This window comes from Giraffa tippelskirchi, chromosome 3 (genome assembly GCF_054371585.1).
Source record: "Giraffa tippelskirchi isolate mGirTip1 chromosome 3, T2T-mGirTip1v1.2.pri, whole genome shotgun sequence".
Taxonomy (NCBI): Eukaryota; Metazoa; Chordata; class Mammalia; order Artiodactyla; family Giraffidae; genus Giraffa; species Giraffa tippelskirchi.
In genome coordinates this window covers 78,969,153-78,991,905 of record NC_137277.1, presented here as the reverse complement: position 1 = coordinate 78,991,905, position 22,753 = coordinate 78,969,153, and the positions used below count along the sequence as shown (strand labels likewise).

General features: G+C 38.8%; 1 long non-coding RNA gene across 2 annotated transcripts in view; it reads left to right on the top strand.

The window, feature by feature from the left end:
• The window catches only part of LOC145541865 (uncharacterized), a 542,540-nt gene that overhangs the window by 158,227 nt on the left and 361,560 nt on the right, over positions 1 to 22,753 (top strand). For both annotated transcript variants that reach the window (XR_014079366.1, XR_014079367.1), the window contains exon 3: positions 22,587 to 22,626. This is a non-coding gene — a long non-coding RNA (uncharacterized LOC145541865). The remainder of the gene's footprint in view (positions 1 to 22,586; positions 22,627 to 22,753) is intronic.

Sequence of the window (22,753 nt, the reverse complement as noted above, 5' to 3'; positions counted from 1 at the left end):
ACTGTCATATGCACTAAGACTGACCACAGGTGGAGTATTCTGACCATAACATATAAAAACCAAAGCCAAAGTAGCATGGATCATTGTTATTAAAGTATAAGCACAATTATTTTTACTTTTTAAACATTTATGATAAGAAATCGATTTTTTTCAAAGGTCAGCATTCTATGTAAATGGGATATGAACAATAACTCAACTCTAACCTTAGAGATTTCACTTAAGCTATGTGAATTTATCCCTTATTTTAGAACTAGGTCAGCAATTTCACACCAGAAATGGTAGTACTCAGGAGAGTGACAAACCTTTCCAGCTTAGGTTGAATTTAAATTAAACCTAGACTTTGCAGAGACTGTCTTTTGGATGACAATAAGGCCAAGAAAATAACCAAAATAATTATTTTTATGTAGAGGTTCATAAAAAATTTGCAGTCATGAAAAATTAATATAATTTATAGGAAAGAAGTTTTTGCTAGGGGATGCATAGTGTTTATAGTTAGATGAACATTTTTAGAAGCTTGTGAATGTAAGAGGGTTGCACAGATTAGTGTTGGTAAACATGGACCTGCATATCAGAGAGCTGAGGATTTAAGTACTGAGCTTTCTTTCTTACTGTGTGATCTTAAGTGAATCAGCTAAGTGTCTCAACTCCAATTTCTTGCATCTGTGAAATGTAGGCAGTAATAGTTTTTCTTTTCTAAGGTTATGAGGGTTAAATGAGATAAATGTAGCGCTTAGCAAAGTGTCTAACACAGAGTAAGCTCTTAGTAATATTAGCTGTTACTACTACTACTGTTGCTACTATTACCAGGAAATAGCGTGTAACACTGTGATTTTTGTTATGGAGGTTTTAAGGACCAAAAGTAAAGTTTATGCACTGTATTACATTATATTTCTTGAAACAGCTATGCTTTAATTTTTTTGTAACATATCTTCAGGTATAAGCCAGATTTCATCATTTTTGTTGAAGCTTGCCAATGGACCATTTAGCTATGAGATTGTAACGTGACCATTAAAGATTAGATTATGTTTTAATGTTTTTCTTTATTACGCTTTTTTCCTTTTCTTTTTTGGAAATCAGTTTGGCCATTATAAAAATAACCAAATTAATGATGAATTTAGGTAATTTCCAAACTATGTATTGACATGATATGTTATATATACTCTTTTCTCCATCCCCCAAATTCTGTAAGGGTCACTTCTGTTCCATGCAGTTACTCAAGAATTCATTCTCTCCATCTTTCTTTGTGTTTAGGAGTCAGAGAATAATGGTGGCAGCAGGGTTGAGAGCATCTCTGTCGGCATCATCCTTCTAATCTTGCAATAGAGTGCAGCTGTGCACAGCCCTTAGCATTCAGCCTTTTCTGCCCATGTTTTCCCCATACCTCACTACCAGGCAACATTCTGTTGAGACCAATAATGGTTGCATGGATCCCTCCCCCAAGCAGGCAACTGTCAATGAGCAACCATTAGTGATCCTAATCAGCCACTGGTAAGCACCACAGTGGGCCCCTTCCCCAAGTGAGCAACCCGCTATCGGGCACATTCAGCCAAAGGTCTCTGAGCGGTGGTGCTATGAAGCAGAAAGTGAGGTAAGAGGCAGATCCCGCCCTGGCTCCCCGCCTACCCCTTCCAGTTCACTTGGCCTCAGGCCAGTGGGTGAGCCAGGGTCCCAGGGAACAGGCTGGGGGCTATGTCCTTCGGGGCTCCAGAGCCCTTGCCAAGGTTGCCCAATGGCGGGGCCCAGGACATGAGGCAGGAGTGAACCCTTTCCCCCATCCCTGCCTCTGCGACTTAGTAGCAGTGGCAGTCCACCTGGGGCATGGTCTGCGGGACCTGGTCTGCTATGTTTGGGTGGCCTGAGGAGTCTGAGGGCCTGTTAGGTCTTGGGTACCTGACTTCTTCATTGATGACAGCTAGACAGGGCCTGGGGTGCTGGCCCTGAGCAAGCTCAGCTGAGGTTTGCCCCCTTTTAGCCAGGACTGGACCTCAGAGGGGGAAAGTTGTGCCTGGGGACCTGGCCCTTTCTTGTCAGAACACAGAATAACTTTCCTTTGGTGGAGGTTTATAAGAACATCATTCCCTGACTATGACCTGACCTCAAGAACAAAGGATGTCTGACACCTAGAAGATTACAATTCACCATGCCCCTCCCTCACCTTTCCTAGAAAAGGATTTTGCTGAAAGCTTTTGGGGAGTTTCAGATTTTTAAGGCATGATCTACCCATCTCCTTGCATGGCCCTCAGTAAACATTTCTCTGTTCCAAACTGATGTTTTGGTATCATCTGGCCTCACTGTGCAATGGGCACATAGACTTGCATTTCGGTAACAATCTTAATTTAGATTCATCCAGGACATACCTCTATATAAGTAAGGCATATTTCTTTTTAATATTTGATTTTGTATTGATTATTTATTAGCTGTGGTCATTGGAAAAAAGCTTTCAGTGGGGGTGGGTATATGTTGGGAGAGGAGAGAAAAAGAAACTATACTTCTTTCTCTATCAGAACTTTTTGGCATCTCTGCTCCTGGTCTTCTGTCTCTCCGCATTGGCAGGGGATATGGGAACCTCTCATTTTTAAAATACTTTCTATGCTTATGCTCTTTATTCCAGCCTTTCATCTTTACTGACCAATCTTGTTGTTTTTTTTTTTCTCCTTTGTCAATTTGACATCATTCTTGGGTTCTGTAAATGTGTTCAGATTCCTCCATTTCAGAAAAATCTTTAAGAACTTTATTGCTCTCAGATTGCTGTCCTATCTTCTCCTCTATTTACAGCTTAACTTCTTAGGATGCTCTTTGTTCTGTTTTTTTACCATCTAGTCCTGATTTTCACTTTTGTTCTTTTGTTGTTGTTGTTAACAAGGATGTTAGACCTTTTATTTTAAGAAGCATTTTATGGCCCCTCACTTGCTCTTGCAGTTTGCTTTCTCCTCTGACCAGTGATAGGTGTAGAAAGTAAATGGACTCTGTAGAGGAGTGTAACTTCAATCCAAACCTTTTGTCCTGTACCTTGTTATAAAATAAAAGACTCCTTTTAAGTAGGATTATTGGGAGAGTGAAAAAGGGAACATCTTGACTTTTATAAGATATAACTTTTATATTCCTGGCAGTTTAAAAAATAACTAGCACACGGCTATTATCCTTTCTTCAAAATAATTAACATTTAAAAACAAAAAAGATAGGAGGGAGGGTTTGGGGGAGAATGGATACATGTATATATGTGGCTGAGTCCCTTTGTTATTCACCTGAAACTACCACAACATCGTTTATCAGCTATACCCTAATACAAAATAAAAAGTTTAAAGTTTGGGGAAATGAAGTATATTGACTAAAAGGTGAAAAGCAAAAACAAAAACAAAAACAAACAGTAAACATCACTACCGCTCACTTGTGTAAGTTTTCTAACATAACATGTTTCCTAACATAACACAGCTACATGCAACTGAAAACGTGCTAACACTGGATCCTCTCCCAAAAGAGGACATTAAGACTCTATCTTTGGCTGACATTTATTCTTTTTCTAGCTGAGTCATACTTCCTCTTTGATATGTTAACTGCTATTAACATGTGTTATAGAGTAGAGAAATAGATAGAAAAATAATAAATAAAAAGATTGATTAACATATCTATTTACCTAAACATATGGATACATATGGGCTTCCTTGGTGGCTCAGCTGGTAAAGAATCCACCTGCAATGCTGGAGACCTGGGTTCAATCACTTGGAGGAGGGAACGACTACCTGCTCCAGTATTCTAGCCTGGAGAATTCCATGGACTGTATAGTCCATGGGGTTGCAAAGAATCAGACACGACTGAGCAACTTTCACTTCACTTCACTTCACTTCATGGATATACATGGGACTTCCCTGGTGACTCAGACAGTAAAGAATCTGCCTGCAATGCAGGAGACCAGGTAAAATCTCTGGGTTGGTAAGATCCCCTGGAGAAGGAAATGGCTATCCACTCCACTATTTTAGCCTGAAGAATTCCATGGATAGAGGAGCCTGGCAAGCTACAGTCCACAGGGTCTCAGAGTCAAACAGGACTGAGCAACTAACACTTTAGAACAATGGTGGTTATGGATATACATGCACAAATACATTTATATCAGAGGAGGAAATACTCATAACTACTATAGTCTTAAGTTTGTACATGGTTGCAGCTGGAATTTGTAATTTCCTTCTTCTAATACACATTCCATATTCCCTTTGCCCTTAGCAAGCAGCTTAGCTGATCATAGTTTTTGTATTTTTTAACTGGTGAGATATCCCAAATCTGTATTCCTGAAAGGTCTATGCCATTAGCAGTTCTGATTATTTTAAATTTTTGTACTGTTTCAATAAGTTTTTATTGGAAAATATATGAGTCCTAAGAGGTGGCCTGGGCTTCCTAGGTAGCTCAGTGATAAAGAACCCCCCTGCCAATGAAGGAGATGCAAGAGACATTCGATCCCTGGGTCAGGGAGATCTTCTGAACTAGGAAATGGCAGCCCACTCCAGTATTCTTGCTTGGGGTATCCCATGGACAGAGGAGACTGGCAGTCTACAGTCTATAGGATCGTAAAGAATCAGACACAATTGAAGTGACTTAGCACAAGAGGTTAACCTATGTCACCTATGACATAGATGGAGGATCACCTATGTCACAGACTGCCTCTTCCCCTGTTGTAAGGAAGCAACACAAATGCATTAGATTTCTATTGTTGCAAACCAAGTTATAATAAATTCAGCGATTTAATATAATACACATTTATTATCTCAGAATTGCTTTGGGTGAGGAGTATAGTTATAGTTTAATTGGGTCCTCTGTTCAGGGTCTCCTCAGGTTGAAACCAAGTGGTCAGTTACGACTTTGATTTCATCTGATACTTGGGGTTATTTACTAAGTTGGCAGAATTCAGTTCCCGTGGTTTTAGGACTGAGATCCCAGTTACTCTCTGTGCGTTGGTGGGAGGAGAGAGTCACTTTCAGGTCTTAGGAGCCTCTTTTAGGTCCTTAGTATGTGACCCTCTTGTCTTGCAACATGATAGCTTCATTCTTCAAATCCAGCAGGCGAAACTGAATCTTAGATAATGTAATCTAATCAAGGAGTGTCTATCTGACCATATTCGCAGGTCTTGGGCACATTCAGGGGGAGGGAATTATATTAGCATGTATGCTAGGGAGTGGGAATTTTGGGAGCCATCTTAGAATTCTGTCAATCACACAATTTCTCTTGGTACTCATTGGTTATTCTATTCACCACAATTAGTTCCTTCTCTGACATCTGAGTTATTGCTATGAGAAGTGCCCAGGTGGCAATTTCAACTTCAGTTCTTGGGAACTATGGTTGTGTTCCTCCATTAGAAGCATCCCTTCCTCTGGAACAAATATCTCTATAATAGTAGATCCTAAATTAGTGGAGACAGGAAGCCAAAATTTGCTAACAGATCATTAGGAGTAACAAGGGGCAAGAGCTATTCCATATTCTATTCCTTGTTTCTCCAATCAATGAAGCTTGGCTGCGGAGAAGAAAAACCAAAATCATATACTAGGCATTCAGAGCATGTACTAAATGCTTAGGGACATTACCTCAACTCCCAAAAGTGATTATCTGGTTGTCACTTTATCAGAGTCTTTGAAAGACCATTTCATCGCTTCTGGGAAATGTGGTGAGATCGGTGAATTCACTGAGCAAAAGCCCATTGCTGCTCTTACTGTAAAATAAGTTCTGGAACAGAAGCAATGCAGTATGGAACACAATGCTGGTAGATAAGGCATTCTATACGTTTACAGTTGGTGGTTTTGGTTAAAGACTTGTGGGCTAGGATTGCAAATCTGTATCCAAAATAAGTGTCTTCTCAAGTGAGAAAAAATTGATGTCCCTTTCATGAAGGAAATGACTCAAAAATCAATCAACCTGCCTTAAGATGTCTGGTTTCCCTGGGAAATCTTGTACAATGTTGGAACTCAGTGTTAATCTGTTGTTCTCAGGTTGAGTACTCAGCAGTTGATAGAAAGGAAGCCCATGTTGCTCAGATCATAAGTAACTTTCCCCTTTACTACTATAGCCACTTGATGTTTCAGCTGTTGGAGCAAAGTCAAGGGATGCTGCTGCTGCTGCTGCTGCTGCTAAGTCGCCTCAGTCGTGTCTGAATCTGTGCGACCCCATGGACAGCAGCCCACCAGGCTCCTCTGTCCACAGGATTCTCCAGGCAAGAACACTGGAGTGGGTTGCCATTTCCTTCTCTAGTGCATAAAAGTGAAAAGTGAATGTGAAGTCGCTCAGTCATGTCCAACTCTTAGTGACCCCATGGACTTCAGCCTACCAGGCTCCTCCGTCCATGGGATTTTCCAGGCAAGAGTACTGGAGTGGGCAAGAGAGGCATCTATAGAGACTGGCATCTATAGAGTGAGTAATCTTTTCCACCTGATTATTGAAACCTCTGCTGCTTGTGTTGCTATTTGGTGGGCATTGATATAGGATGCAGATATCTTCATACTCTGTTCTTCTTTTCAGAGATCCACTCACACACTTCCCTAGAACTCCTCTTCACCAAATCCAGTCATGTTCCTTCCCAAGTCCCTGACCATCAAGCAAACAAATTATCAGCCCTTGACTAAGAATCAAGGCATCCATATACTTAGTAGTAATATACCAGGAAACATGTTAATTTACTTTAGTAAAGAAATCACATCTGGAACTGTAGCTGTAATAGGAGTTGCCACCTGCTTAAGTTTACAGTAATCCACTGTCAATATCTTAAGATCCATCTGTCCTTGCACAGGAAAAATAGGCAAGTTGAATATAAATGTGGTAGAAATCACCACATCTGTATCTTTCAAGTAATTAATATTGATACTTAGAACTGCAATATCTCCAGGAATGAAGCACTGCCTTTACTATATTATTTTGGTGTGTAGAAGTGGTTCTGGAGGTTTCTAGCTGGTCTTCCTCACTATACTCTGCTAGCCTTTACTCCTTTAGTCAAGAAACAGATGTGGCGTTTCTACAGGCTGCTTATCTTGTTTTTTCCAATAATGCTCTCTAAAAGTGGGGAAAGAACCATGAGTTGATTTTGGGGACACCCTGGAATTATTATGAGATAGACCATGTCAACACTTTATTAATTACCTAACTTCTAAAATCCTGGACTAGTTAGTGGTCCACAGTGGTGTTTTGTTTTCCAAAAATTATCTCAATCCAGAGACAGTGTCCAATAATTCCCTCAAAAGTGGGTAATATTTTCCTCTCCAATGCATGATCACCCTGGTAAAATACCACATGTCCCTTAGGAAAGGATAAAAATATTTATAATATATTATTTGATAATGTATTATGATCCTTCCTCAAGGAACTCAGCCTTCCTTTCATCCACACGGCTCCGAGTATTGGCTTGGACTGGTTCAAATCTTGGATTGGTTAAGGAATTATGACTATTTAAATAATTCAAGTTAGACATTTCTTCTGTTTCAAGGTAATTTCTGCTTACACAAATTAAGTAAGAGTTTAGTTCTCCCTCCTAGGTACACTGTGATAAATTGTCAAATGCCAAGGATCACTGTTGATGAAATCATTTTAACTACTACTTTGGCTCTGCTGCCTATTACAATAGCAGCTAAGAGTCCCAGTTGACACTTACCATACTAACAAATTCAGCACAATCAACATAATGTTCCTTCTACCACAGTTCAACACTCTTTTGAGCCATTGTCGTACAAGTGAAAAAAGTCTTGCACATATTTGGGGAGTATGGTATTTATTTTGAACCTGACCACTTGGGACTTGCCAGGACTTAAATTTGTGTGTAAGTCTAGAAGCAAGGAGAGTTAGTAGAGCTGGTATTGATCAGGTAGATCCCTTCAAGGTGACTACCTCAGAGGAGGCCCTCCCATACCTGCACAAGGTAAGAAGGGCTGCTCTAGAGTCAGGGTTCTATACGTTACTGGAATCTGCCCCCCCAAATATGTTTTAGGGCCCCGTTCTTTCTCACTACCTTTCTCACTACCTCACTATGAGGTTGGGAATTGGGGTTGTTATTCAGCCGAGCCGGGCATTGGACTTCAAGCTTTGTTCTCAGAAATCTTTACCTACAACTAAAGTAATATGGGTAACTTTTTGGAGCAGGCAGAGAAACTTTGTTTCTTTAACCATCATTGAGGCAGGAATTTAACATCCTGAGTCCATCAAATCCATGTTTTCTAGTGTACTTAGAACAAACAGCCAATCTGTTATACTTTTATGTATATTAAAATTTCTTATAAGAGCAAACACATGATCACCTAAAGCCCTGCCTTCTATCTGGGTATAGGAAACAATTTAAGTGACATTTTTGTCCCTGTATGTTGTAGAACATCAGACTTCCCTTTACTGCTGGCAACAGGATCATTAATGCCTGTATTACTCTTTAGTCAGTGAACTCTTTTTTTCATCCTTAAATTTCTGTTCCCCTGGAACCACCTTGGTACCAATCATCATAGCAGGTCAATGTAGCAGTAAACAAATCAGGAAAGTAGAACCACTATGAGTATTGTGGATCAAGGGTTTTATTGTTGGATAAGAATTTACAAAATTGTAGGAGACGGAAAAATAAGAGTGTAAAAGGGCAATTTGCAGATCATTGAAAAACCGTAAAGTAGTATTGCTGAAGCACTGACATAGGTGGATAAATTGGTGCTTGTCAGGGAATTTGTGAAGCAGATGTGTCTACCTGCTAGCATGGGCCTGTGAAGAAAAACAGCTAAGGAAATCTACAGAGGGTTATTGCCTCTGTGACTGGTGGGGAAATGGAAATGACTGTTGATGAGAGAGGCTGGGGATAAGCAGAAGAAGCTGAAATCTTCTGCACCACTGCAGTTGTCATTGTGGGAAGAGCAAAGACCAGGTGGAATCTGCTGATAGCTCTACATCTGTCTCCCACTGTATCTGGCCATGATGACTTTCAGAGTATAACCACTACTATTTCACTTCTGCTTTCCAAATTTTGGACTATTCTTAATGTTGGCTACTTCTAATTGGGAAACTTAAAGGGGAAGGCACTTCTGGGAAAAATAGTTTCAGATTCGCCAGATTTATACAGTAAAGCACCATACCCATTGTGCAACCTGTCAGCTTCTTTTCATTTGCCCAGTAGTGAGCATACAGACCACCTATTGAAACAGTGGTATCATAAGATCAAAGCTGCTTGGATTGCTGAGTGACTGCAGAGTGGACACTTGCCCTAGGGAGTCACACAAATGACAAAAGACTTTGTGAGGGAAAGATAAACTTTAATTAATTCATTTAGATTTGGGAGTTACTACATCAGCCTAGCCTATGGTGAGTAATACACTTCTTCTTCCTTAAAGCAAGATGGTTCTTGTCTGGAGGTTGATAGAGGGTGCATTTTGGCAATAAAAAGAACTCTTGCTTTATGAAGTGGGCAGTCATTAGGAGGCCTCAATGGAAGAAAACCTCTCCCTGCGGCCAGTGTGCTTATTTGGGGTGCAGTGTTTTGGGAAAGGAGCAACATCTTGGCATTCCTTTTACCATCAAGTAAAAGGGGTCACCTCTTTATTGTGTATGTGACTCCAGGAAGAAAAGTGGTGTATAAATGTTTATTGTCATTTTGATATCCTACTGAAACATTTGATTCAGTACCTTTAAGCCAAACTCATTAATTTCTAATAATTTTTTTTCTTCCTCATTTTGATTTTCCTGTTTATCTGTAGTTACTCTATGTGACTAGTCAATCAGGCTAGAAATCCTTCTTTTAAAAAAATTTATTATAGTTGTTTTATGGTGTTGTGTTCATTTCTGCTGTACAGCAAAGTGGTTCAGTTATGCATATATTATTGTTTTTCATATTCTTTTACATTATGGCTGATTACAGGATATTGATTGTAGTTTCCTTGCTATACAGGCTGCCTTGCTATTTATCCATTCTATGTACAATAGTTTGCATCTGCTAATCCAAACTCCCAATCCATTCTTCTCCCACCCTGAAACCTTTGTTGATCTCTCATAATCAACTAATCATATTCTATAAAGTTTCTGTCATTTATCTTTAATTCTTTAAAACTCTCTGAACAAGAGGTAGGCCAGTGAAAATGCTATGGCCTTTTAACACATTTGTACATTTTTACTGACTTACATATCTAATTTAAACTTATAATTAAAGCTAAATATCACTACTTCTGTATTGTAATACTGTATGTGTTTCCCATTCTTCCCTCAAACACAGCATGCTTAATCATTCTTTAATAGCTATATGTAAGAACAAAAAGATTTAGAATATTTTTATGAATGAAGCTAACAATTGAGTATATATGTATTAAAAGAGAAAATTTTAAGGGCAAACAAATCTATGAGTCATTAATAAACAGATTTTTATCTTTATTAGACAAACTTGGACAACTTATTAAGTGTAGCAATAAAATTGAATGGTAATTGTTGTGTAATTTGTTTGTTTATATCTGGAAAATGGGGGGGAATTATAACTTGATTTCAAAACTGTACTCCTATAAGAATTTTTAAGACATAGTAATATTTAATAGAGAAAGTTATAGAATCACAATTATAATAAGGTTGTGATATATTTTGAGGTAATGCATTTATAACTCCATAAGGCCTACAAATAATAATACTAACCCTATTTCACTGAGTTTTACTCCTTTATGAATCCAACTCTGGCTCAGAGAAATTCACTCTTAATGATACATAAATGGACTCCAGTTACTTGTCAGCACTTGCAAATTTGACTTGAGAGATGCCCTGTTGCATCTATTTCTCCTCTCTCTTTCAATCCTTGTTAGCTTTTCTGTCCCATTAATGCCTACTTCATTCAGCTTGATACAAAATTTGATTTTGGACATATGGCATTATGTGATGTTTTTCTCAAAGTAGAATTTACAATGATCAGATTTTCAAAGGGACCATTGCCTAGAACTTAACACCTTTACCTACCAATCAGTTTCTTACATTTATTCCATCACATTCCTTTTCTCAGCAACTTCTGTGCTTAATAATTGGCTAGGTTCTTGGAAGATTAAACCAAATAAAGCAGCATACTTACATTCAAAATGTTAATAATGAATAGAGCAGATATATTATAAATCAAGTACTACAGTGCAATGTGTTAAATATTAGAAGTAGGGGCACAGAGCAGAGACAGTGCATGGCACATATATTTAATACATTTTATTACTTAACAAATTATTAATAATTATTAAGTAGATACTTATATTGAATAGATTAATGGATGAATAGGTCCACAAAATCATGGTTATACTTCGACTATGAATTGAAAGAGGATCCACGACATGTGTCCTACAATAGAGGATGCTTAAAATGATTTTCAGAGAATGAAAGTGTCAGGAACAAAAGAGGGACAGTAAACTGAAGGCAGAACAGGTGTGAAATACACAGAAAGTGTAAAAATTACATGTGTGATTGCTAAGTCACTTCAGTTATGTCTGACCCTTTGCGACCCACCCCTCCCCATTATGGACCATAGCCCACCAGGCTCCTCTGTCCATGGGATTCTTCCGGCAAGAATACTGGAGTGGGTTGTCATGCCCTTCTCATGTCATATCAGGGCATCTTCCTGACCCAGGGATCCAACCCATGTCTCTTAGTTTCCTGCATTGACAGGTAGGTTCTTTACCACTAGTGTCCCAACACGTTCAAGTAAGCTATTTCAAAAGGACTCAAGAAAGAATTCATATTGGGTTGGAAATGTGAAACCAGTATTTCTAAAACTGAAGTGTGAACTCTTAAAATTGTTCTTCCTTGTGATTCTCTTGAAAAATAATACTACCAACTAAATAAAAAATCTGGCTACCATCTCCCCTCCAATCTCCTACCTCAATTTAATTACTCACCCTTGCTGCTGATTGACCAACTTATTATCTCTGAGTCTGTCTTCCTTCTTCACTTTCCTCAGCACATCCTTCAGTCAGGGTTCATATTCTCACACCTTCACTCATTCACTCACCAATATTTACTGGGTGCCCATTATATTCATCTACATTGCTATCAAAGTGTTATTTTAGATCTGTAAGTTTGATCATGTCTCCACTCATTTATTTATGAAGTTGGGGATGGACAGGAAAGCCTGACGGGCTGCAGTCCACAGGGTAGCAAAAGTTGGACATGACTGAGCAACTGAACTGAATTGACCAGGAGCTAGATTATGAAGAGTTTCACAGACCAAACTAAGTAGTTTTTTTAACTCTGAAAGTTAAAGGAATTCATTGAGAAAATTTTAAGTGCCAGAGTGACATGTCTCTACTTGCATTTTAGAAAGGTCACTCTAAAAGCACCGAAGATGGTACCTTGGAGAACACACTGAAGGGATGTGTGGACGGAGGGAGCTGGTGAAAGACAATAAGAAGGCGTAGACAGAGAGATGGGAGAAATATTTGAAGAGAATGACATCACAATAGCTAAGGGAAGATGGTATTTTATAAAAAAGGGAATTTACAAAGAGACCTTTATGTTAACTCTCCCCAACAGAAGGTAGACTCTCACTCATATTTGTCACTCTTTTAGTTGGAAGCAGTGAATGAGGAGACTGGAGAGTGTGGGAGTTCCCATGTTAGGGGTTAAAATTGGAATATAATCAGTATCAGAGAACAATTTTCTTACATTCCACAGCTTTCCATCTCTTGACGCTTTAGTTTGACAATCAAACCTTTAAGAAATTTAGGATGCAGGAGAGAACAGCAGTGTTTAAGATCAGTCTTGCTCCCATCTTTGTGAAGTTGCTCCTTTCACCGTTCACCACTCCTTGCTGTCCTCTTTGAACCATGGTGGGAAATTCAGATTTTGCCCAACAATCATCTGAAATGGGTAAAGATTACATTCAATAATCTATCTACTATGCTGAATTATAAATATATCCCCTATTCTCTCTCCATCTCAAATTGTATTCATTTATATAATTCACCAGGAGTTATATATTCAAATTACAATATAAAAATGTTCCAGGTAACACAGTGCCAGCAATAGAAACATGGCCCAAATTTACACAACCAGAACACCCTCTAATTATTAAATTGCTGAGAAGAAATTAAAGCCCAGAATAAATTTGCTTCTAAATTAAATTCCCAAAGAATTAAAATCCAAAATTTAACTCTCCTTTATGTTTTATTTGGCTCAGCTGGTAAAGAATCCGTCTGCAATGTGGGAGACCTGGGTTCGATCCCTGGGTTGGGAAGATCCCCTAGAGAAGGGAACAGCTACCCACTCTAGTATTCTGGCCTAGAGAATTCCGTGGACTGTATAGTCCATGGGGTTGCAAAGAGTTGGACACGACTGAGCGGCTTTCACTTTCACTGTACTTCTCATGTTTTATTTTGCTGATTTTTTTCATCTGAGTTGGAGTTTTAAGTCAGTGAGGGTTCCTTCAGCTATAACCTGCAGCGGTTTTCACTGCTTCCTCTAAAGCAACCTGCGAACAAATAGGACACACTGGCTCATTGTAATACTACTTCCTTACCCATATGATTGAGAAAGAATAAATCTGCAGGCCCATGGCAGCAATCCTAGCAAAATAATATAGCCAGAGTTTAGAATAAAATATCATCCAGATTTTCACTGCAGATGTCAGCCAAGAATCATACACTTAGTGGTATCTGGAGAAGAAGGAAAAAGTGGTGGAAATGGTATAAATATTTTTGGTTTAACTTTTCCATGGTCGGTCAGTTGGTTATCAATAGTTTCTACTTCTGCAAGTCCAAAGCTTTCGTAGCTTTAAGAAAAAAGTCCAATGAAAACCTATAGCAGGTGCTACATGCTTCTTCAAAATAAACTTTTCTATTGCTAGTGCTAAGTCAGTTTAGTTGTGTCTGGCTCTTTGTGACTCCATGGGCTATAGCCTGCCAAGCTCCTCTGTCCATGGGATTTTCCAGGCAAAGATACAGTGTGGGTTGCCATTTCCTCCTCCAGGGGATCTTCCTGACCCAGGGATCAAACATACCTCTTATGTCTTCTGCATTCGCAGGCGGGTTCTTTACCACTAGTGCCACCTGGGAAGCCCAAAAAACTTTTCTGTTGTTCAGTTTTAATTCCCTTGTTTTGAAACAATGTTGACAATTCCAGTGGCCCTATCTCCACCACTTCAGTTCATCTTAATCAGGACTAGAGTTTTTTCCCCCATTATGGTTCATTTAGCAGAGCTAAGAAGCAGGATAGAGGTGGGAGCAAACAGATTTAGGTTTCTTCTACCAATGTTCAAGACTCTCAAAATCTCAGCTCTACAGATTGAGAAATTTACTCTAGCCCTGTACTTCATATTCCAGGCTGAGTACATGTGTGAAAGTCTGCCCATTTCATAGGAGGCTCTCCTGGTTCTTACTCACACTGTGTGAGACTCAGTCCCAGGAGAAGCAACGGTGCATCTCCAGTTTAAATTCCAAAGAGTATCTCCTGATCTCAGGAAAGAACACTGTATTTGCACTCATAACCAGAATTCTGCTTGTTCTGTTTGAAGTCTCTGAAATGCCCATCATGACTGCTAAGATGAATCTCTGTTCTGCTTAAGCTTAAGTGTGGTTCTCAGCTCAAGCCCACCAGTTAAAGTGTTGTTTGAACCTCAAATTGGTTGCTTGCTCACTCATACTAAAGTCTAGCCACATAGCCTAAGCCTGTTAACACTAGTCACACTCAGGTAGACTCCAGCCACATATGGCTTCTGCTAACTTCAAAGAACTGAGAAGCCAGCACGTGTTAAAGATGTTCATTTTGGCCACATTAGAGTGTTCCATCTGTCCATGTCATATTTTGATCCAAAATTGTTGGTCCTATATCAATTCTCAGTTTTTCACCCAGTACATCTTGTGTTGGGGATTTAAGATGATAATTAGCCACACTTCTCACCTGGTTTCATGGGTTCTGAATTGAAAAATATATGTAAGAGTCAGATAAAGATATTTGCATTATTTGTTGATGAAACTAGCTTAGAAAATTTGGCTTAGATTTGGAGCCAAGATGGGCCCCTTCTTATTTCCTACTTGAATGAGTCTGTTCTTCCCAGTAGCAGGCAAAATAGCTAGAAGACTGCAGGTTTTCACCTCCCCACACTGCCCTACCCAATTTTGTGCATAGAAGAAGCAGGAAAAAGGAGGGACACGCAATAAAGCTTACAAGCAGCCAACCTGAAAACAAATAAAGGATAGAACATGAGAACAGTTTTTTTTTTACTTCATTAATTTTGCTTGTTATCAGTCAGGTGCTCACCAGTATTGGGGAGGTTTGGGATGTGGTGAGTAGAGACACAGGCTCCAGTTTCCTTCCTAATATTTTCAAGAGGATTGATTATTCTTGGTTTATGACCTGAGACAGGAGTATGGGAAGACGGAGAGGCTGATTCCTTTTGCAGAAAATATCACAAATGTCGAATGGAATACAAAAATGTCAAGGTCAAGAAAGATGAGGACAGAAGAGTGTTCACAGAATCTAGAATGGTGAGTTTCATTGGTAACCTTAGATGTTTCTATTTCTGTAGTGCAGTGATTCTCAAACTTTACTATGGTTCAGAATCACCTAGAAGACTTGCTAAAACAAAGATTGCTAAGCCCTAATTTCTTAGTTTTTGATTGAGCAGGTCTTGGATAAGGCCAGTTGAATCTGCATCTCCAACCAGTTCCCAGCTGTTACTGATGCTGCTGGTCTGGGGACCATCTTTGGAAAATCACTGTCGCAGGGTGTTGGGAATGAAAGCCAAATTGCAATTGTGTGGTGAATGGATTATGAGGGAGTAGAAGCAGGCTATGTTAACTCTTCCTTCAAGACACTTAGCTATGAAGAAAAGGAGAGATAAATGTTGGGACTAGAGGTAATATGGATTTGAGGAGATTTTCTTTAAGTTATACAGATACCTTTATTTCCATGCCATTTACTGTAATGGGACTTATTCTGTCATATTTACAACTGAAAACTATTATGAACTATCTTTCTGTAGGGACTGTATATGCTGGATATCTTCTCGATCTTCCAGAACAGTATCTTTTACCATGCCCTAGGAGTTCCTTGGGCACCACCTGGCTTCCTGTTCAGTTTGGCCAGTAGGGATCTCTGGCAGAGATCAGAGGGAGAGAGGAGACTAGAGCTGGGGTATGTGTTCCCCTGACTTCTTCCTTGACAAGTTGTCTTCTGCTGGCTCTGTTCTTGACCAAAGGCGACTGCTTCTCTCAAAGATGTCTTCTCTGAAAGCTTCTCTTCTCCCAGATCCTGTTACTGTTGTCTCCTCTTGTCTGTTGTCTCTTCTTGTGGTTTTTTCTTTTTGTTTTCTATACCATGCCCATATCTTTATTTAGGTAATATTCTTTGTCAAACCTTCCTTGAGTTATTTTGAATATACCATCTGAGTTTCTGAATGATGTAGGAATACATGTGTGTGTTCCTGTATGCACACTAGTGAGCATATTTTCATGTATGTATGTCTGAGACTTTCTACTTTCTAACTAATTTCAGTAGAAAGACTTCTTTCAGACTTTCTACTTTCGGTCCTTTGGATTCAGATAGGAACAATTTTACTCTTCTCAGATCCAGTAGTCATCAATTACCTGGGTGTGTTCGTATATCCCCTGGCCATGTTTCAGCTCAGAGGAGAGCATTTGAACTTATTTGATTCAGTGAAGTACAGCTCCTACACTGGATACATTTGAAAGAGGTGCTATCTTTCTCCTGTGATTGCTAAGCTGGTACTCTGTAAGCATGGATCTTCTTGTGCTTTATCAACACTTAAGCAGTCTTGACCAGGAATGAAGGTCTACAAAGGAAAATGGAGATGAAAAAGAAAGAGAAACAGATTCCTAATGACATTTTTCAAAAACATGGATTCAATTGAAAGTGGCTGCTTACAAGTATTAATATTTATTTTGCTTGTACCATTTAGAGTTGGGTTCTGCGATTTGTTCTAACTGATATATTCCTTATTCCTCCCTTGTTCCGTGTGAGTTCCAATTTCTACCTTTTGTCTACCTACGTAATGTTTCTTTGAACTTTCTCTAATTCTCTAGTTTCCTCCTAAATCTGTCTCTTCTCCAAATGTATATTTGTATGTATGTATTCTCTCCTGGAAAATCTCATAAAAAATGTATCAAAAATGTTTTACCCTGAGGGGGGAAAAATGATCTCAAAAAGACATTGTTGGTAGAGTTAAAATACTATATTTGCAAATAAGGCTTTAGGATAGGAAAGTTTCAATCAGTGTCATTTTAAATCTATAGATCTTGAACCATAAAGTACATGAAATTATTGTGGGATTACTTTGAAACTATCCTTTGTTTATGCTTTTTACTATAGGTCTTTGGTTAACCTACCATGCCTTGAACTAAAAAGATATTAAGTTAAAAATTTGATAAACTCAGGTGATAAGATATTAAAAATATAAAAACCTAGGAGTAAGAAAGTAAGGATGTGATCATGAGGGCAACAGATAAAAATCAAGTACTAAAATAAGCATAGGACATGGTGCCTTCTGGACTGTGAAGCTTACTCCCTCCCACAGCTTAGCAACATTCTCCTCAAGGTGCCAGAGAAATTGGAATATGTGTCTGAAACCCCAGAATTTGTTAACACCTTTAAATGTACTTCAATTCACTAAAAAAGCATTTTAAAAATATGTAAACTGCTACTGTTTGAAATGAAGGAAAAATTCATTCATGTAAAGTAGCTTAAAAAAAGCCCTTAGGTGTTTATAAAACCTGACGAGTACAGAAAAGAAAATTCATTAATGCCTACATTGTTTTTTTTTTAAAGAAGGAACAGTGGTTAAGAAAACAATAAGCTAGGCCTGTGGATCTGAAATATAATATTTCAATACAATTTTTTTAAAAAAAATACTGGATATTTGTTTCCAAGTAAATGGAACATTGTGAATAGCTTCTTGTCAAAGTGTGTCCTCCTTAATTAGTGACTTTATGTGCAGATACGTATTTGCAGTTGTTTCACAAACATGAACCCTTTTGTGTTCCATCCACCAATATTAACACTGGGAGTGATCTTGGGGCCTCGCAAGTGGCCTGCTATAGATGCACTCCCCTGCTCCTCCCTTCACTGCACACTGGTGGCAGCTGATATCAGCAGCTGTTATGATTTTGGCAGAGGTTAATTAATTCATGTCTTGGGACAGCTGCTTGGGGTGGCAGTGTTTCCTTGGGTGGCTGGAAAGAGGACAGGCTCTACCCACAGCTGCTGCAGAGATCTAGCTGTTCACTAGCTATAGGGGAGTGTAGACATGCAACGGGCCCTTGTTTCTAAGTCTGTCACTCAGACTTGAGCTGCAATTCATTGATAACACATGGCACTGTCACCAGTTGTCAGGAAACTCAGGCAGTGAATTCATACAGGAAAGTGTGCTGGGTCTATTACTTCTTTTTTTTTTTCCTTTGAAAAAGAATGATGTTGCCGACTGAAAGTTTTGTGTAATTCAAAGTGATGGGAGGAATCACATGCTCAGTCTCCCCACTTAGCCCAGGGGCTCTCAGACTTGGCTAGTTGTGGGAATCATCAAGAGCTTAAAACAGTATGGATGCCCAGAGCCCACTCTCATAGATTCTGATTTCCAGGACTGGAGAGGCAGCCTCAGCCGAGAAACTGTGTTAGTCCAACTTCTCTGAAATTGTTCTCAGAACTACACAGTTTTCTCAGTTAAATCCAGAACATCCTCCTTTGTCTTACTGAATTCCTGCTTTCCACCGGTTTGGTTCGTATCCAAACACACAAATTGTCACCTGACAGTTTTTATCACCTTATACCTTCTCCTCCTCCCTTTAGTACTTCATTTTTTAACCATCCTGTTAAGGCCTCACTTCTTCTTCTTTTTTTTTTTTTTACTTCTACTGTCTATCAGATATCTGTAAGAAGCTAATAATTCCTAAAATCAACAAAATAAACGTTAATTTTATTTTTCCTCCCTTTTGATCTTCCTTTTTAAAAATACATATTCTTATTATGGTTTTCCCTCCCAAGGTGAAAGCCCTCAAGGAAATGAGGAACTCAGACAAACATTTGCTTAGATATTATATTCATTTTAAGATCTACTCTGGTGTGTAATAATTCTCAGAAAAAAATGTAAGGCTTAAGTAATTAAAAATACCTTTCAGTAAAAATAGAGCAAGGAGGATGGGTCCCAGAGGATACATTGTGCTCACCTGTAATTTTGAAATATTAAGCAATACTTGTCTGATCTTATGAAGGAAACACAAAGTTTAATAAACAAAAACAGCTAGTAATTAGGAGTTAGTAAAAAGTAATTATAGGAAATGTTCTCTACTTTTCTGTGTTCTCCTTGGGCTCTGAAAATAAAGCCATAAATACATGAAACAAGAGTGATTTTATTTTAATGTCAGTCTGACCTCTTGTGTTTCCTTGATTAGTCATCAACAGTGTCTAGTATTCCCTGACAGTAGGCCTGAAGATTTAATAGAAATAGCTTCCTGTATTGCCAAAGTTAAATGGAGGGTTCATCCTAGGATCCTGGAAGTGAAATATCTTTTCCATCTCCACCCAAAAAAAAGGAACAAAACAGGTGTGACAAGTGTTTCTAGTGTTGAAATTACTTAGATTACCTTCCTACACTTTTGTTTCACAGTATAATAATTTAACTCATCTACTTCATTGTGCTTTGTGTGTTAGAGTCAGAAAATCACAAAAGTAAGCACTGATTATACACTAGGAAAGCTTTGGGAGAATATTCCCTCTAGTTCTAATAAGTATTCATGTGGTAGGATAATTGAACACATCTTGCAGATAAAAAAAAAACTGAGCCCCATGGAAATTAAATAATTTGTTCACAGTCATTTGGAGGAAAGTGTTTTCACAGACATTTAAATCTAGAATGGCCTGAACCTAAGTCATTCGAGGTTTTCTGGTTCAAGAACCAAATAGTGGTTTCCAGGTTTGAGGTGTTACACTTTGGTGATAAAAGCTGTAGATATAGCTTTGTGCTTAAGAGATTGGACTTTAGAGTCAATTCAGAATGTGAATTCTAGGTTCCCTTAAAGCCTCTCTGAGTCAGCTTTGTCGTCTAAAGGATTGAATTCTTACAACCTATTTTGAGGATTCAATGAAGTGAAAGTGAAAAGTGAAGTGAAAGTGAAAGTGAAACTCACTCAGTCATGTCTGACTCTTTGCAATCCCATGGATAGTCCATAGAATTCTCCAGATGACCCCATGGATAGTCCATGGAATTCTCCAGGCCAGAATACTGGAGTGGGGAGCTGTTACCTTCTCCAGGGGATCTTCCCAACACAGGGATCAAACCCAGGTCTCTGGCATTGCAGGCAAATTCTTTACCAGCTGAGCTACCAGGGAAGCCACATTCAATGAGGTATTATGAATAAAACACTCAACTTGGGCTGGCAAAAAGTGAATATTCACAAATGGTAATAATTAAAAAATGTTGTTGATATTATTTTGTATTTAATACCTAGAATACATTAACTATATTTTTTGATATTTCAGTTGTTTGATAGTCTTAATTTGGTGCTTTAGCTCAGTTCAGTTCAGTCGCTTAGTCGTGTCCGACTCTTTGCGACCCCATGGACTTCAGCACGCCAGGCCTCCCTGTCCATCACCAACTCCCGGAGTTTACCCAAACTCATGTCCGTTGAGTCGGTGATGCCATCCAACCATCTCTTCCTCTGTTGTCCCCTTCTCTTCCTGCCCTCAATCTTTTGCAGCATCAGGGTCATTTCAAATGAGTCAGCTCTTCGCATCAGGTGTCCAAAGTATTGGAGTTTCAGCTTCACCATCAGTCCTTCCAATGAATACCCAGGACCGATCTCCTTTAGGATGGACTGGTTGGATCTCCTTGCAGTCCATGGGACTCTCAAGAGTCTTCTCCAACACCGTAGTTCAAAAGCATCAATTCTTCTGTGCTTGGCTTTCTTTATAGTCCGACTCTCATATCCATACAAGACTACTGGAAAAACCATAGCCTTGACTAGACAGACCTTTATTGCTTTAGCTAGTCATTAATTATTCAGCATAATTAATTAAGCACTTACATTGGGCCAGTTTTCAGCATTGAAAGTACATTAGTGAATAGAACAGATAAAAGTATTTGTGAGCTAATTATCTTGCCTTTCTATTAGCAACAAGACTCAACTATTAGGAAATTAGCTACTTAAAGTCTAGCTTTTCCATTCTACTTGATATCAAATATTTCAAAAGGATTTCTTAATTTTAGCCATAGATAAAATATACATTTCAGGTATGAAAAAATGATTAAGTGCTACTAACAGCTATTCCAAATTAACCCATTTAAATTTCTTTGACTTAGAATAGGTACTGAAAATCAATTAGTACCATATAACAGGGACTGGATAACTATTTTATTCAGTTTCTGGATCTTTCACTTGAAACCATTATGTTTTAAAATAGAGAGTTAATTGATTAAGCGTGATATACGCACCTTGGTATCTGCATTTGGAATGTGCTCGAGTAGTTTAGCCAGGAACAAGACAAAACGAGGCTCTTGAAAGCCAAGTGCAATAGTTAATGGACCTCAGATGGTTTGTTGTTCTATTATCAGAGCAGCAAAGGACAGAAGGGAGAGTTGGATGGGTGTAGCTTAGAGACTGGGGTTTCCCTGATAGCTCAGTTGGTAAAAAAAATCTGCCTGCAATGCAGGAAACCCCGGTTCAATTCCTGAGATTGGAAGATCCGCTGGAGAAGGGATAGGCTACCCACTCCAGTATCCCTGGGCTTTTCTTGTGGCTCAGCTGGTAAAGAATCCGCCTGCAATGAGGGAGACCTGGGTTCAATCCCTGGGTTTGGAAGATCCCCTGGAGAAGTAAGGGAAAGGCTACCCACTCCAATAATCTGGCCTGGAGAATTCCATGGACTGTATAGTCTATAGGGTCACAAAGAGTTGGACATGATTGAATGACTTTCACTTTTCTTTCAGATTAGAAACTAAAAATCTGAAGATTAATACCTTCAAATTTTACTTGTTTATTCTGTGATTTATACATACCTTTCTGCCTTTCCCCCCATCTCCTCATGCTGCAGGAATCAGAGGCTAGAAAAATCTGAACTAATCTAAAGAATGGTAGGGGATCTTGGAAAGAAATTGAACAAAATCCAGGGAGGCAAAATGAGAATATTGGTCTGTGTAGGTTAGAATTATTTAATTTTTTAAAAGGGCTTTGAAAACCATTTCAAAATATAAATTCTCTGGAATAGCTTAATCAAACTGTCCCTTCACCAAACTGTGGGAAACCTGACACATTTCCCACAACTCAACTCTGTGGAGGTTTTCTATCCAACACGTACAGTGAAGGTACTGGGTTCCCCTTTCTTAGCCTGTATCTGTGTGCTTAACCACTGTCAATGGTTACTAATATGTTACTAACTGATCAGACTGAAAAAAAAAAAGTTACTAACTGAAGGAAACAGTCAATGTTGTATATGCTTTGAGAGGAAGAGAAAGGGAAAGAGAACAACCCTTGATTTTACTGAATTAAAAGTAGCAACCTTTTTTTTGCTTGAAAATGTGTATGTTTTTTATTTGTAATGAAATGACAGTGAAAATGGTTTTAATCAATGAGTGTATTGATTGTGCTATATTTGCACATGCAAACCAACTCTGCCCCATTCTCCTCACTCTTCCACAGGAGACCCTGCTGTGTGAACTATTTGCCTGCTGACTTCCAGGTAAGGTTGGCCAATGGGAAACTTCAACAAAAGAGCAAAATCAAGGTGATTTTCTGGCTCCTTAATAGTGGGATTGCCTAAGGCTAGCTTTTAAAGACTTCAGGGGATGTGGGGCTATCAATAGAAC